This window comes from Pinus tabuliformis, chromosome X, assembly GCF_031772625.1.
Source record: "Pinus tabuliformis cultivar Carrire ecotype Pingquan chromosome X, CPIR1, whole genome shotgun sequence".
In the NCBI taxonomy this organism is placed as follows: domain Eukaryota; kingdom Viridiplantae; phylum Streptophyta; class Pinopsida; order Pinales; family Pinaceae; genus Pinus; species Pinus tabuliformis.
In genome coordinates, this window is record NC_142308.1 from 491,792,908 (window position 1) to 491,811,329 (window position 18,422).

General features: G+C 32.6%; 1 pseudogene; it reads left to right on the forward strand.

The window, feature by feature from the left end:
* The first annotated feature begins 1,806 nt into the window (after nt 1-1,806).
* On the forward strand, nt 1,807-2,652 carry LOC149140815 (ATP-dependent Clp protease adapter protein CLPS1, chloroplastic pseudogene; annotated as a pseudogene).
* Nucleotides 2,653-18,422: the final 15,770 nt, after the last annotated feature.

Sequence of the window (18,422 nt, forward strand, 5' to 3'; positions counted from 1 at the left end):
TGAATCTCGTCGGTCTTAATATAGTGCCCCATAAGAAACGAAGAACTAAAGAATTTCTCAAATCAGAAAGGAAGTAAAGATTCATGATCGTGGTCATTCATGTGTCTATCAACTGAAATTACCATTAACCAAATTTTGACCTAACTTGAGAGCAGATAAGTGCTAAATTTTATCCTTAGATATTTTAATAAAATAAAGCATGGTAAAATTATAAGGAATAAAAGATCATCATAAAAAAATAAAAAATAAACAGGTTGAGCAAAATGCTAAAACCAATTTAACTATATAGAGAAAATTCACTGCTACATCTAATAAAAGAAATCAAATATAAACCAAGCATTTTGTCCAATGCAGTTTTTTGGTTGGAAGTTCTTTGAAAAACATGCCTTGCAGAGCTACACCATAAAAAGCAGATTTTTTTTGCCTTAAGTGCTAGGATTGGGGCTTATGTAGTCACCTCGCTCCCAAGATTTTAACCCAGTATCATCCTTTTCATTTTCGCATAGTTTAGGTGGGGTAGACGATAGTGAGAATGGAACCCTGATGGATGCCTCTATTGACCTCAACAGTGAACCAATGTACCATTGGCATTTAAGGTAGTTGTCAAGGAAATAAATTTCAAAAGATAAAGTTGTTAGTAAAAGACAGAGTTTAAGATGAAAAAATATGATGATGCCTATATTAGATTTCAAGCTATAGTACTTGAACTTCCATATCATGAAGTATGTCTTAAATGTTAAAAATAAAAACAAGTCACAAATCAATCTAGTTGGTACAATAATTGCCACCATCCCTATTAGAATGAGGTTCATAAATTAGTAAGTACTTATTCTTGTAGCCTTCCAGAAGAAACCTCGAAACCCTGTTCTGTGCATGAGCTCATGTGCATGCATATAACATGCATATAGTAGCTCATAATATCAGAGGAAAAGGTGATGGCTTAAGGGATAAACCTTGATGGGTGTAGCTATCACCATGGCTAGATAGTCACCATCCCAACCACACCACAAGGAGTAAAAGCTATTTTTTAAAATTGGAAGATGGCATTCACCCATATATTCTACAATTCCATATGATATATTTTACTAGTAATAGAGTCTTTGAGGGGAGGTTTACACACTTTAGTTGATTAATCCCTACTACCTCAAACTATTATTTGCTTCTGGTTAAATATGAAATAGAAAGACATAAATATTTAATGCATATGGTCAAAATTGTAGTTGTCCATCAAATCCTATTATGTCAGAGGCCTTGTCAAATATCTAGTTACATGATAATAACATAAACAAACTTACTAGGTAAGAACCCAAAAATAGCTATACATGCAAGATCTCATTGATTATCATCATATCAGCCAAAAACCTAAATAATTGTTGATATAGTTACCAAAGGATCTGCAAATAAAAGACAAGAATGGAAAAATCATTTGAGATCTTTCGCTTGTTGGTTTTTTTAAAATGTGTCATAGAAATATTTCTCTCTCTTATGCCTTCAACATGCAAACCGTAGCCCCAACAAAGCCCTCCCATGCATCAAAACATTAAGGAGATTATTCTTCACTAACTAAAGCTTGGTCCATCTCAAAGGCTGAAATTTCAACCGTAGTTTACTACCAGTCACACCTTCAATCACTGGGTATGCACAAACTATTCTCCAATTGAAAATCAATGGAAATCGGAAAAGGAAAAAAAGGTCATGGAAACAAACAACAATGAAAGAGGAATAATGGAAAGAGGCCCATGATTCTAAAGTTGTCCTCTTGTTATATACAATATGAGCTTGTACTCTCAAGTAGGGTCAAAAGTGATGGCCACTTTGATACCTTCGAGATTAATTCTTCCCCATCCCCAATCATATCAACATAAATTAGCTTTCCCTTATGGGTAAATTAGCAATTAAGCACATGTGAGCTACTACATGTACAAAGAGGGAAATGTAAGGAGAACAACCACAAGACAACATCTTTGTAAAGTATCTAAGGTGAAAAAATATCACAGTCAAAAGGGACATGCATGACTTGGGTGTTTTCTACAATCAGATCAACCTCACCATGGGGAAAAGGTAGTGGATTGATAGAGACACCAACAATTGAGAAAACAACACCTGGTCGAGAATCAAAGTTTGATCTATGGTAAATAGAACGATGACTTATGAATAGATTCTTGTTTCAAACTTTCATTGTATTGTCTTATGTAGAACTTTTGTCAAATAAAGATATCTACTTCGAAGGACATGGCTATTAGAGTGTATGTGACTAGAATTTTACTTGAATTTTATTTTCATTTTCAATGAAATAGATATGATGTCTTTAGAATTTCCAATTCCTTCGATGCATCTTCTAAGTCTCTTTCTATTTTCTTGTCACTACAATAAAATAAAATCAAGGAAGACATCTCCACCATATCGTGTATTATTGCACAATGACAATTATAACAAATGGGAGTATGATGTGCAAGTTTTGATGGAGGTTATTCCAAGAAATACCCTTGATATTGTTGTTAATATCCTACAAAAAGCCCACTAAAATGACCTTGCATTCATAATTATTTGTGCTTAGGTTGATGTTGAAGAACACTGCACACAACTTCAAGGAAATAGCTTAGTTCCATTGAGCTTGCCAATGATGGTTGCAGAAGATTTCAGTCATATTGACTTGTTAGGATCACTGCATACTATGATTAGGGTAGACTTGTACGTATGCACATCAATGTTAGTCATATAAGTACAATATGTAAAATTAACTATAGGAATTTGAGAATGCAGTCCATTGAAAATGGAATGCTAATACTTCTATAATTTTGAATGCACATTTGTTTCTCTTTGTAAATGAAATGAACCAAAGCAAAGAGATCATGCTACTTATGGTAGTTTAGGAACTTGTATTATGAAGGAGATGATAGAGAGTATTTTCTGTCTCCTTTCAGTTTAAATGGCTAAATTTTTTGTAGTGTATATCCTTGTCTGCACTTCATGGAAACTTGTCTTTAGTTGTATTTTCTAAATTGAAAATATAATTCTTTGCCCTTCAAACGATTTTTGTGACTTGGTCAAGTGATTTTGAAGAAAGCATACTTCTATGATCCTATTTAGTCAATCATTCTGCATTTTTATGTTGCTTTGCACCTCTGATGAGGTTGAAGGGGAAAACAGAATCTGAAAATATTTTAAGGTAAGAAAGACATATATATTTTGTATGTATTTTTCTTGTTTTGATTATTTGATATGCAAGTTGCTTTTGTTGTAGATTCCTTTATCTATAGCCCAATGAGTACTTAAGTTAACTGAGAGGTATCACTGCAAGATTTTGAGGGGTTAAATGTCTTAACACATTTCACAGATTTGTGAAAGTGGACATGCCACTGTGGTAACAGTTGCAATTATCTCAGACATCGCAAAGATGAAAACTGTGAACCAAAGAGGGCCACAAGGCACAACACAAGGTATGGCATTGAAGCTGTTAAGGATGTTAATTCCAGGCTGAGGATAGATATGATCACATCCACCTGGGGTTATGCACCTTGAATCCAAATTCTAAATTGGCAAGTCTCTAGAAAAAGACATTCATTTCTAGTTGTAAGACCCCTTACTGATATCTAAGTATCTCAGAACCTATTTCTTGCAATGCTAAAAAATCAAACACAAAATATTCATGAGCACTACGTGAGTTAGACAATGAGGATAAATGCATGACTTATGTAATAATTTAAGGCATACGTCATAAAATGTTTCTAATAAGCAATTGTTGATAAGCATCCACAACCCAGTACATCTAAACTAAGTTTTTGCTCGAAACTAGTATAATTGCACAAAATCCTCACCCATCTGTCAATATCCAATCAAAAAGTAATAATAGATTTTATGCCAATAGATCCCAATAACGAGTTGCATGCCACACTATTTAACCTGGGTGTGATAGTTCAGTTGGACCAGTTGGTTAAAATAATTAATTTGCACAAATTCAAGAATTCATTTTGGTAACAGTTCAAAAGCGAGTTTACCTAGAATCAATAGATTTCACAGTAGCTTAAGCAGTAGGTCCAGTTCCAGGTGCAATTGATCTAGAGCCAGTGAATGATCCAACAACTTACTCAGGAACAAAGGTAGCAAATCCAAATCCAAGAAGCCCTGAGCAATATATAAGTGAAACGATTGAGTTTGGGATTTGTAGAGATCATATAGTCCCCTAGTCCCCTAGAAGTAGAGATCTCGCCAACTATGATGGGTTGTAATTCTAGTTTGATAGCCATAGAAAGGAGTTTCAGTTGACCCAGTGAAAATAGGGGCACCACCACCCATAGCACCCGATAGCACATGCCAACATTATAAGCACCCTCAGTTTGAGCTTCCATTTAGCTAGCTATAGCCTCCTGCACGGTCCCATGCCCAAAAATATGAGCAAGGATATTTCCTGAAGGCGTGAACGCTGAGAATGTTTTCTTCCTTCCTGAAAGCTGAACAAGAATGTCAGGTTTAAGAAGGTGTCAGATGACAGGCTCAGCGAAATGTGCTTAACCAGATAACACTGAAATGCAATAAAAAGATGGAGACCCCATAATTCAATGCAAAATAACAAACCACTAAAACAAAAATAAAGATACTTTGGGAGTACTTTCCATGCAAGCCTCGTAATAATTTATCCCACTTCACCATTGAGTCCAATTCTATCAAGTTCCACATTTGTTTCTTCAAGTTTTTCTTCAAGATTAAATCAACATAACTTACAACTTTTGGTGGGAACCAATTGGGAAACATCATTAGGAGGCCATTCTAGTTTTAAATCACTAGAAATGCTAAAATCTAAATCTATTAATCTTTCTTTGTTGCTGGAGAATCTTAAAAATAACAAGACAAACAGATAGGAATTTTCTGATATTGCTAAATATGAGATAGTTGCCAGGGTAATTCAATCCAAGATAAGGCATTTACTGATAAGGATATACACTATGAATAACTAGTTTCTTTGTTTGTGATCTTACAGAGAAATTTTTTGAGTGAATATTATCTTTCTTTTAAGTGGAAGTGCAAATTTGAACACTTGTATTGTACCTCTCCTGCTTAAGAAGGAGTTTCTAGATAGTACTATGCCATGTGATTGTCTTCCTGAACCTCTGCTCTCATATTTTATGTGAGTGCTTTTGTAAGGACTGGAGAATGGTGGAATTCATCTGTCATTGGTTAAAAGAGAAGTATGTATTGTCCTTCCAATTACAAGTCTTTGAGCCTGTAAGATATGGAAGCTTGAATTCTTGCTAAGGAAAAAGGTTCCCTAGAAGTATTGACATTTTTCAACATTTTTCCGGTAAATGGCACTAGGTTGGATTCCACCTTTTGGACTTGCGCCAATAAATGGCATATCCATTTAGTGTTGCTGAATCCTTTCAGATTTAATTCGCCTCATGTTGGAATTATAAACCAAAGACTAACACTATCTATTGAAAATTGAAAAGGCAACAACTGATTAAACTAACTAAATCATCACCACAATACAACCCAGATCTTTAGGGGCACAGTAGACCACTCTTCTTCAGGGGTTATATGATATGTTGGGATACTTGGTTCTTATAAGGCATATGGGTATTATTATGTTTAGGATTGCTCATTTTAGAATCTTGGGTATTTATCTCTTTTGCATTGAGATTGAATAATGTTAAATATGTGATCAATACCATTGAAATCACTTCATTAAATCACTCCTTGTTTCAGGGGATTAGTTAGTAATTGCTGGTTGTTAGTTAGGATTTGGTGTATAAACTTTTAAATGTAAAAAATTCCTACCAAGACAGGGATAGAACTCTTCTAGTTCTTGCAATCTGGTGAATGTGTAACTGTTATATCTTCTTGATATAAATGAGTCGTATGGATAACAAAGGTTAAGGACATTTCCTCAATCTATGAACACTGATACAGTACCTTCGATCACTATCGTGGCTTGGTTTTCACCAGGTGAGTAGAGTACCAACAAAATACCATCGTGTCAAAGAAATATTCTAATAGGCATTCCACGGAATATAATTTATTAATGGAAAGAGGACTTGGCACCATAGTTTGATTTGCCACCAAGAAAAAGCAAGATGAATTGTCTAACTATTTAACCTAGAAATTTTAAATGAACCCTTGTTCTAGCCGAAAATGGTAAAATATGTCTCAATGTATTCTCGATTTCTTGAATCTCAAAAACAAATGTAGGTTCAAATAATGTGAATATACTATATGTTTCCATCTCATAATAAATCTCTAAGACACAATAATGTCAACAAAAGGTATATTTTCAGATCTTCAAGAAATCTTCCACGAGAGAATGAACGAATAATTAGATTACTTGAGAGGGCAAAAGGAGAAATATGTTCCATGTTTGAGCATTTTGAGGAGAGAAAGAGAAGAAATGTATACATGCTTAGATGAATTGAGCATAGGGCCTTTTATAGTAGGTAGTCCCATGCCCCCTACCCCTGAAAATATCCTTTGTGTTGGGTATACGACCAAATAGTCCCACATTGACTAGAAGTGGGGAGGATCATGGGTATATAAGGATGGACAAATATCTCCATTGGCATGAGGCCTTTTGGGGTAAGTCCAAAAGCAAATCCATGAGGGCTTAGGCCCAAAGTGGACAATATCATACCATTGTGGAGATATGTGGTGTCCAGAGTTCTAACAAGTGGTATCGCTTCCAACGCATTGGAGCAGAGAATCCTGGTTGGTAGAGAGTGGACGGATGGATAATCGTTTGAGGGGAGGCTCGATGGTCCTTTGTTCGAGGGGAGGATTGTTGGGTATACGACCAAATAGTCCCACATTGACTAGAAGTGGGGAGGATCATGGGTATATAAGGATGGACAAATATCTCCATTGGTATGAGGCCTTTTGGGGTAAGTCCAAAAGCAAATCCATGAGGGCTTAGGCCCAAAGTGGACAATATCATACCATTGTGGAGATATGTGGTGTCGAGAGTTCTAACACTTTGCAATCTCTCCATTGCTACTTTTTCTTCTTTTATGCTACTGAAATGAACCTGCTACAAAAAATATCCTTTGCAATCTCTCCATTGCTGCTTCTACTTCTTCTTATGCTACTGAAATGAACCTGCTACCAAAATCCCAAAACCTCTCTCTGCACAAGTGCAAATTATAAGGAAATGAAAGAAGGGACCACATGATGGAAAAATATGTCACCATGGAGAATGCTAAGGGGAATTAAATTTCATTAAATAAAATGTTGAGTCTTTTCTTTTGTTTAATGGGAGGTATTTATGATTATAAATAATTGTTAATGGTATGAAAATTGTTAGGTATTTGTGTCACCAAATATTATTTGAGGGTATTTTGGTGGATTTATCAAAAGTGAATTAGGGTGATATCAAAACAAGTTTTGTGTGGTTAAAAAGTGTAGAAAAATAGTAATGTTATGGTAATGATCAATCAACGTTTCCAAATAGTTGTTTGTTTTAATAAGGATAATTAATTTATGGAAATTTTCTTATGGTGTTCAATAGAGGGAGTCAACATGGGAAAGGTAATATTTTGGCTCTCGCATGTTTTAGAAAATTGATATCTTTTTGTCCATAAACATTAGGGGTGGAAAAATAACATAGGTTCTAGAGCTAAGTTTGTTCCAACTTAGTTATATCTTGAACCACAAATTGGTGTTGACCTCATGGATATGATAGAAATTTGGTGGCTTATAGGTTAGTCTTGTCATGAAACAAGAAGGGTAGACATCAAAATAGGCTTTGTGGTAAAAAATTATAGTGAAGTAGTAATGTCATAGGATTAATGATCATTTCTAGTGAAATGTTTGTTCTAGTAAGGATAGCTAATCTATGGAGATTTTCCATGATGTTCAATAGAGGGATTCAACATGTGAAAGGTGATAATTTGGCTCCCACATGCTTTAGAAATTGATCTCTTTGTCCATAAACATTAGAGGTGGAAAAAATCTTAGGCTCTAGAGCTAGGTTTGCTCCAAATTAGCTATATATTGAACCACAAATTGTTGTTGACCTCATAGATATGATAGAAATTGGTGGCTTGTAGGGTAGTTTTGTCATGAAATAATTATGTCAGTTATTATCTAGTCATATTTTTTAATCCTATACTAAATTAGTCATTTAAATTAGTCACTTTTGGTTTAGTCAGTTGTTATCTAGTTTTATATTCTATCCCTAGGCTAAATTGGTCATTTAAGTTAGTCATTTTTAGTTTGGTCACTTAAAATTGCTCAAATTTAGTAGTAATTCACTTGAAATAATTATAGTGACTAACCTTTTTAGTCACCTAGTCATTAATTTCATCATTTTCTACTAGTGTTACAAGTGGCATAACTTTTGATTAGAAGTCTAATTTTTTTTGTGACTAAAAGTTGTGATGAAGAAGAGTACTATTGTTAGTTTCTAACATGCCTACAATGAAAGATACTACAAAATTTAAACATCTTGAAGGCACATACCATAATTATGAAGGAAGTGAAAACTTTTAAGTTAGGTTCTCCCAGTTAGATAAAAAGATAATGAAATAGATGGTAGTTTGTTAAAAATGATGGATTGATCAAAGTTTCAAGAAAAAATAAAAAAAGAATCGAAGGATAAAATGTAGAATAAAAAAAATAAGATGAAAAGAAATACAAATATCCATGATAACCATGGAAAGGATCACCTTCGAGAGGATACCTAAAAGAGATGTTGGTATTTAAGGAAATCATGAAAATAAGGAGAAAAATTTTGTTGTAAATGAAACACGTATGAGGATTATTTTTTAATAATTGCAGAGTTAAAATATTGAGTTGTAGAACAATAGTCATGATTTTTCACTCCAATATCCTCATCATTTGGTATTCAGGTCAACACCAAGGAACTACTACATTTTGAATATAGATGTAAGGAAATTTACAATAACATATATATTTTAGATGGAGCATACTTTGATCTACACCGAGTGGCATCACTACAGAATGTAAATATTGCAACAATGTTCTTAGAATCATATGAAAATGTAATGTTTCAATTGATTTATAAAAGGAAACATTATTATGTTATATATTACTCCATTTTTATAGAAGAATTGATAGAATACTATGGGAACATTAAGTGAAATTCATTCTTTAGATCACATTCAACAATTGAAAAAGTTGAGTCTCAATGTAAATACCATTTAAGAGGATTATTTTTTAGAGCTATTTATGGGAACCTTAAAATAAATCATTGAGCATGAAGTGTGTCTCTTTCAATCTAAATTTCCACAACATGCTTTCAATCTACCAAGGAAAATTGAAAGTTATAATATAGTCACTGGAATATTGAGAACTAATAACTACAACTAAAATCATGCTCCCTCAACTAAATTTACAAGGTTGACACCTCGGAACATCAATGAAACAAGAGGAAAAGGACTATGTTTCAAGTATGAAAACAGGTATAGTAAGGGACATAAGTATAGTGAAAATACATAATTCTACTTAGATAAAGAAGATGAAGAATACCAAGAATTGGAACATCACAATATTTAAATTTATATGGGACTACTTCAATAATATATTCTCATGCATTAGATAACATGAGTACTTGAAAAATCCACAAAATGAAAGGGCATATCATAAAGAGAATGGTAATGATGTTAATTGGTTCAAGTATTACCCATAAGTTCATCAATTAGAAATTGGAAAATATTTACTATTTGTAATTATAGCCCCACAATTTCTTGTAATAATTCTACATGGAAGTACCATAATTTTTTTAGGGAAGTGACTTAAGTTTAAACTAAATATGGGGGAGTATTTGTTGGATAATCTCATGATTAGAATCCAAAAGGGTTTTGCTAATGTTGTACTAGGGGTCAAATGGTTACAATCATTGGTAATAGTGACCCTTAACTTTTAAGATATTTTCATATCATTTTCCTTAGAAGGAAATGACATTAAACATGGAGGTATCTCAGGGAAACCTAGTAAAGTGATCATCTCTAATAGCAGGAAAAAATTTCTAAAAGTGAGACAATGATGTGTAATTGTGTAACTTTTTTCATTAAACGTTCAACCATCTGTTTCCTTTACTCTATCATATCTCCAAAATGTTATCAACAATAATTCCAAGGTATTTGGAGAAAATGTTAAGGTTATTCTCCATCACTAGTACAAAATGGCTAATTAGTTACTACAAAAGGACTAAAATTTACACATAAAAAACTATTTTCAGTCGGTGACCAATAGTAGCTAATTTACAATATCTTATCACGCAACCAACTTTAGTTGTTTTTAGATTAGTCATTGATTGGTTGTCTCAATTTTATTGTCCAGTAGTATATTTAGTCATAAATTGGGTCATTAATTTAGTCATTGATTTAGTCTTTAATTAGCACAATTAATGACCAAATATACAACAAAATATATTACTAAATGATCACCCAAGAAAACCAATTAATGACCAAAGAAATATGACCAAAATGTTTGTCATGTTATAAGATACTGTAAATTAGCTACTAATAGTCATATATATACAAATCTTAGTCATCGTTTGAAACCAATTAATGACTAAAAAAATACGACTAAATTTTTTTCATGTTATAAGATACTGTAAATTAGCTACTAATAGTCGTATATATGAAAAATTTAGTTGTCATTTGTAATCACAAACTTATCATTTTCAGTAGTCATTTTTATTTTTTTTGTAGTTTCATATCCATTATATAAATGACTTCTTTGGTGGTTTATAGCCATTTCATTTACTTTCATTAACAATAATTATAAGAAAAAAAATTAGTCGTATATTCATTTTATTTGTGTTCATCATTAATTAAAATAAACTACTAATTTAGTAGTTTTATATTGATTTTATGTGTTAATTATTAGTCAAAATAAATTAATTAGTATGATTTTGCAACTAAATTGAAAAAAAAAATGTCATACAAAGTACATGTTCATCTAATATTAAAATGCAAAGTTACATATGTTAATTACAATACTAAATAATATCAAGTACAATTATAAATAAATTCAACCACATAAATATTGTTATATAAAATGTCAAGTATTACAATATGAGTTTCCAATTTAATATTGGTTGGAGTACAATTTACACATGAAATATTTCTTCATCACTTCAAAACATTATCATTGCGTTGCCAAGGAATTGCACGTGAATTCACCAACTCTGAAGGCTTGACCATCAGTCTCTATGTCTATGTCTTATGTACGATATTGGATCTATAGGTACCACTAGACCAATTCTCTTCTATCTCTATTTAATTTGAATTTCGTCACTCCAGTATTATTGTTCTCCTCTTTCTTCAATTCCTACTTCTTACCATTAATAGTGAGTTCCTTTTCTAAAAAATAAAGAAGATACAATGTAGAGTATGATGCATGAAATATGATGAACATTAGAATATAAACTATGTAGAAATTCCTTTTATATTAAAATTGCTTATGTGATTTTCTAAAAAGAAGGACTTGAATATACTCTACTCATCAGCAAAAACAATTAATCGATCGAGAAATCATGAAGCATACAAAAGAAAAAATTCAATCAACATATTACACAATGATTTCCTTAAGAAAGCCACAACTAAAAACCCTCCCATTTGTCTATTGAATAAGTCAGAAAATATGAGAAGATTACAATGCTTTGCTCAAGCCCAAGAAACCTATGCACGATCTCTATATATCTCACTGCTTCCTAAACAATCCTAGGCCAATACTTAACCAATTTTCTGCTTGTCTAAGTCCCTAATTTCTTGCATTGTTTCCTAACTTATTCTGGTGTACTTATCTTGAGAATCTGATGAGGAATCCTATTCTTCACATATACTATTATGTCACATTCTTCAGCCCACAAGTGAAAAGGTAGGCCCTGGTCATGTAGCATTGCTCATGCATCTCCCACAATACCTTCGTTCTTCCTTTCAGACACCCCATTATGTTGTGGGTTATGGGGTGCTATTAATTCCCATAGTATGCCTTCTGATGCAAAGAATTTCTTGAATTCATTTGACACATATTCTCCACCATTATCACTCTTGAGAGCCTTCACTTTCCTACTAGTGTCTTCCTCAACAAGTTCTTTAAATTTAAAAAATTTAGAGAACGTCCGATCTTCCTTTTGCATGAAGAAAATCAAGCACTTACATCAGAAATCATCTACAAATATTACATAATGCCTACAATTGGCCGTGTCGAGTGTCAAGAATGGTACACACACATCTAAGTGAATTGTTCCATAGATCGATTGCACTCGACTATCCTTATCATGAAAGGTGGCTTGTGTGTACTTCCCCAATTTACACCCTTTGTTGTATCTCTCTGGTTTACTACACCCTTGGGTAGTCCTGTAGAAATTTGTTGCATCATCTTCAAAGCTCAGTGATGTAAGTGGCCTAACTTCTATGCCATAATGAATTCATGTCTTAGCTTTGCACCTTCTCTTCTTTTTTCCTCAAAGTGGCACAATCTTCTAAATCGAATTTGTAGATGTTCTTCATGTGAACCTTGTTCTGCTTCACTTTTCCTATGCCTATGTGATGAAGGAAAGCCTTCCCTTTGCTAAATATCACATCGTAGCCACGATCCTCAAACATAGCAAGTGAGACTAAATTCCTCTTGAAACCAAAAACATACATGAAATATTTTAATGTGAGAGGAGAGCTAAACTCCCTCTGAAAGGAAATAGTATCGATGTTGGTTGAATTATACCTTCTCCCCCAAGTAACTGAAAAAATCTTTGTTGTCAGTCATATGGAATGAGGCTCCACTATCGACATACCACACACTACCCATCACCAATGTCACCATGCATGCAATGAGGGTGAAATATGACCTTCTTGTGCAGACACTTTGTGGCGTAGTGTCCCAGCTCATGACAATGAAAACATTCAAGCTTCGATAAGTCCTTATTCTTTCCACCGTAAATAGAATCTCCTTTGGATTGGAATTTATTTTCTTTCCCTTTCGTTTAATTTCTAGCTAAGGCACAATTATTCTTATTATCATTCTTGGATGAGGTTCCATCTTTGGTGCTTTGCCTTATCTCTTCTTGCACCAAGTCAGACCACAATGTTTCTCCGCCTTATGGTAAACCATGGTTGAACTTTGCATTGTGACAAAGGTTTCCTCAATATAAAAATAAGCCATTGTCTAATGTCACATTGTGACAAACATTGTCTCCACATGAAAATCAATCATGGTCAAGCGGAGTCAACCATGGTACAATGTTTCATTGTGGCAGGGATTGTCTCAATATAGAAATAAACCATGGTCAACCATGTTTAGTTTAGGGTTTATAATATTTATTTTAGGGTTTATATATGTTGGTATATAATATTAATGATTTGGGTTCAATGTTATTATCTAGGGTTCATAATCCCTTAGAGTTTTAATATTTATCCTTTGAGTTTATTATTTCCTTGGGTTTATAAATCAATCCAGTCAATTTATTAATATAAGGGTTGAAATATGGTCAGTTATGGTCAAATGCCACATTATGACAAATATTATCTCGATATGAAAATAGACCATCGTCAAGCATGACCAAACATGTTTATTTAAAGGTTTATAATATTTATCTTAGGGCTTATATACCTTGGGTTTATAGTCCCTTGAGGTTTTAAACCTCAAGGGACTTTATAGTGAACCATAGTGAACCATGTTTATTTTAGGGTTTATATACCTTAAGTTTCTAAGATTACTCCCATGGGTTTACTATTTTTCCCTTAGGTTTATGAAACATTTGGATTTTAGAACTAATCCCTTGGGTTTATTAATATAAGGGTTCATATTCCTATGGTATAATATTATTCATATGGTTTATAATATTAATAATAAAGCTTAATATAAATTCTTTGGGTTTATAATCATGATCAACAGTGATCAACCATGGTCCAATGTCACAATGTGACAAATATTGTCTCAATATGAAAATCAACTATGGTCCACCGTGGTTGAATGACACATTGTGACAAAGATTGTCTCAATATGAAAATCAACTATGGTAAACCATGGCTAGCCATGTTTATTTTAGGGTTTACAATACTTATCTTATGGTTTATATACCTTCGGCTGATAATATTTAGCCCTTGGGTTTTTAGTATTAATCCCTTTGGTTTAGTATTCCCTCTGGTTTATAGTATCATTCCCTTGAGTTTATAAATATAAGGGTTGTTATTCCTATGGTTTAATATTATTCATAGGGTTTATAATATTAATGCTCACGTCTAATATAAATCCCCTTGGTTTATAATCATTTTCAAACATGGTCTAATGTGTAACATAGCTCGACCATACACCACACATTTGATTTTTTTTTTCTAAACATCTAAATTGCATAGTCCAAGATAATAATGGTCAATATCGCTCACCATTATGCCATTAGTACACATATATTTGTAATATTTTTCATGAACGCAACTTATTCATTTAAACTATACCATAGCCGCCTCAAGCTACATTAAATTGTTTCCACCAACCGAACTCCCCGGGATTTAATGTACTGGTTGCATATCTGGTAATTGAATGCCATCAGACAAGGTCTGTGCATCTTCTACCTTTGGAGGGAGGAAGTATTAACTATATTACATTTAATTGTGAGGTGGTAATCCACCTACTCACCCTGGCACCTCTTAAGCTTGACAAGTACAAAATGACCCAACACAGACCCATATCACTATCTACTTGTCATCACATCCCCTATGAAAAGGCACATGATGGCATGGTTATTCAAGATTACAATTTTCAAGGGCAGATCTAAGGTTGGTTACCCTTGGCTTCAGATTGATGACTTGTATGCATTTGAGCTAACCCTAACTTCCTCTTCCTCCTAGTTTCACTTTCATTTCCATTTCCCTCACCCTCCTTTGTTGACATAGGATGTTGTTACCTTATGTTCTAGGCACAGATTCACGACGTTCTCAAGTTCTAGGTTGTCTCTTGATTGATTTAGGGGATTTATGCACCACTTAGAGCCTCTTCCTGCTTTGTTGCTTAGTAACAAACCTAGATCCCCTCAGCCTAGAACAATCACAGTTTTGTTACCCACTCTTCGGTGAGTTCCTACCCCTTATGAATAGCTATGAGCACCCACACAAGTGCAGTGACAAATTGGGGTCTGGTTATGTCCTCACTCACACTAGTGGCAGGTAATTTCTTAATCGATTTTCTTTTCCATTTTTTATTCTTTGAAACTCGACACATTTCATTTAAAGGTTTTTATATTGGATAGCTTGTCTTTGTGTATCTATGCAGGAGTGGACCAGGTTTATATATGATGGCAACCTCACCGCGCTTGAGCTCTACCTTCCCCACACCCAGGTAACTTATTTTCTATCTATTGAGGTTTTAGGATATTTTTAATCCATTACCCTTAACATATGTGAACCTAATCAGTGCTTCTCTCGCTTGGATGTAGGTAAGCATCAACAACCAACTTCGACAGGTTAGGTATGGGTTTTTGAGTTTTAATTAATGACACGCTATGGTTCTCATTTAGGATTTATTTCCGACTGGCATGATTTCATAGTCACTAACATGAAATTGATTTTCCCTCGCCGGTATTCTCTACACTTAGAGTTTTAACCTGCAATTGCTGGCGCAATCTGGTTCATTTTACACTAAATATCACATGTATGATCCTAGGTTGGTGCTCTACCAATTTCGACCTCCCTCACTTCCTGGAGTTTGAATATCAACATTGCACTTTCCTCACTACTTCTATGCTTAGGTATTTTCCAATATGATAAGCCTTACTATAGGATAGACATGAGGATGTGATCACCGTGATTGTGTTTTTTTTCTTTTTCTTTTTTTGAGGAACACCTCAACATGCCCTCCAGGGTTCGATTCATGTTGAGTTATGTTATATATAAAACCAAACAGAAGGATTTTATGGTTCCATTCATTTCTATCTATTTGTCTAATTTTATTACAAGACTCCAGTTGGATGTCTAATAGTATTTTGGCCTTCTACAATGTCAACAAAATATCAACCTAGGTACTCTTTCTTTTCGTTCTGTTTTTCTACAAAGCTGAGTCGTAGGCTCAAGATTTAGCTATAATATGCTTTGAAGCTGCCCCTGAAGTTATCCCCTCACTTTGGGCCTTTTGATATTTATCTACTTTGCATAGCATTAGTCTTGCAAGTTTACTAAATCATGTATTGAGGACTCCTTATAGTCAATTTTCAATTTTGACTAATTATATACAAATATAGTTACTAAATATATGTTGATAAATATATTCTCCTATCTTTTCAATGAATATAAATATGTTTACACTGTGAAACACTTGCTTAATGTTATTTTTATGATATATTGATTTGATTTGGTATCTTTACGGTATGCGCGGTATGGACCAGTTCTCATAGACTTCGTTAATGATTTTGATTCATCCAACAGTTCAAGTCTACTATAAAGAATGTTTGCTTCTAAATAATGTGTAGTATCTTATCCTATATCAGCCATATCTGTTTATTGTGTTTACAATTCCTGCAATTAATATACTTGTACGCATACATTAAAAAGATTTGCACGTCACAAGTGCACAGTTTTGCTTTTGTTTGCTTAGAAGATTGTATATCGTGCATGCATAGGTTCCATCTACTTTACTGTGATCTTTTTACTATTTGAATGCATAAGCTATATAATGAATTGGTAGATGCACAGTATTTACCTCCATTCGAGGCCGAACTAGCATAACAATTGTTCGGTTAATTTCCTACTGCGACTGGTTGATTGCAAGGGATTAAAAATATTCACATGAATTTCATAAATTTCGTCATGCATGTCATATAAGACATATAAAAGTAAATACACACAAAATGTCTTGATGCATGTCTAAATGTGTGAATGTCTAAATGAAATGCACAACTTCTTCTTGCATTAAATCTAAGCTACGGAGTGTAACTATGCATACTGCATGCATACACTTAATTAAAAGAACTCACATGAAATGCATAGTCTTCTACCTTTCTATAATTTCGTCTAGAATGAAATACATTCGATCTCTTATTTACTTCCATGCGATTTTCCATGGCCTGCACATATTAGGTTAAAAATTTCCTATCTATGCATAGTTTCAGTTCCCTGTTACAGCGTGCATGCTATCAGTAATTTAGATCACTATACCTTCCTTCCACTTATAACTATGGGGTAAAAGCATGTTAATGTGTTTCATTATATTGTAAAAGAAAAAAAATATTCAAATAAGAAAAAGGTAAAAACAAATGAATATAAATATCAATTATTTTTCCGAAGCAAAAAAATACGAAATAAAAATTAGGTTTTAGTCCGGAGATAACTTTGGCCCAAAGAGTGGAGCATTCATACTTTCTGACAAACGGACATTATTATTGGAGTAGTTTAGCTTAATATTAAGTTACGGGTCATATATATTATAATTACCACAATATTATGGCCACAAGGAGATTCTTATGCATACATTTAATTTTATATAAACGCTTCAAATGATTACTGAAATAGTTGAACAAAATTTTATATAAATTTGATTTTATAGAAAAGGTTTCAAATAAATTTTTGAAATAGCTGAACGAAATTTTATATAAATTTAATCTGAACGAAATTTTATATAAATTTAATTTCATATAACAAGTTAGTGTAATATTAAAGCTAACTGTGAAGTAAAATTAAAATTTATATAAATTTTATTTTATATAAAAATCAAATTTCAATACTAATTTAAAAAAATTTAAATTTTGAAATTATATTCAATATAAATATTTAAATTAATATTACATAAAAATAATATGTTTATATGATGTATAGTTAAGCAACATTTACTTAATATAAATTATATTATAAATTATTTAAAACGTAATTTTATGTAAATCTTGAAAATTTTCTATATATTTATGTTCAAACTATCATTGGAATGTATTCTAGATCATTGGAAAGTATTCTAGTTACAGAGTTGTGTATGTTAAAAGCTTTATTAAATGAGTTGAGTTTCATATTTGTTAATTATAAAAAATAAATGCTAAATTTGTAACAATGCTAGCTCACAATAAAATTTGGTAAAAGCTATAGTGAACCTATTTAATGGGTTCAGAAAATACAAATAATGTTATAAAAAGTAAATACTAAATTTGTAAATAAGTCAATTGATAGTAAACATTGGTAAAAACTATGATTAATCACTCACAAAATAAAAATAATTTATTCAAATATGTAGGTTTAAATATGTAAAGTTAAATAAAATGCTATATATATATATATATATATATATAAAATTAGAATTTTGGAAACAAACAATTTATATATTTTTTTCCAATTTAAATGCATCTTGTCCTCCTCCTATAACTTAGTTTTCTTTCTTCTATAATTTCATGGAACTAGTTTCCCTAAATAATGTTATAAAAAGTAAATACTAAGTTTGTAAATAAGTGAATTGATAGTAAATATTGGTAAAAACTATGGTTAATCAGTCACAAA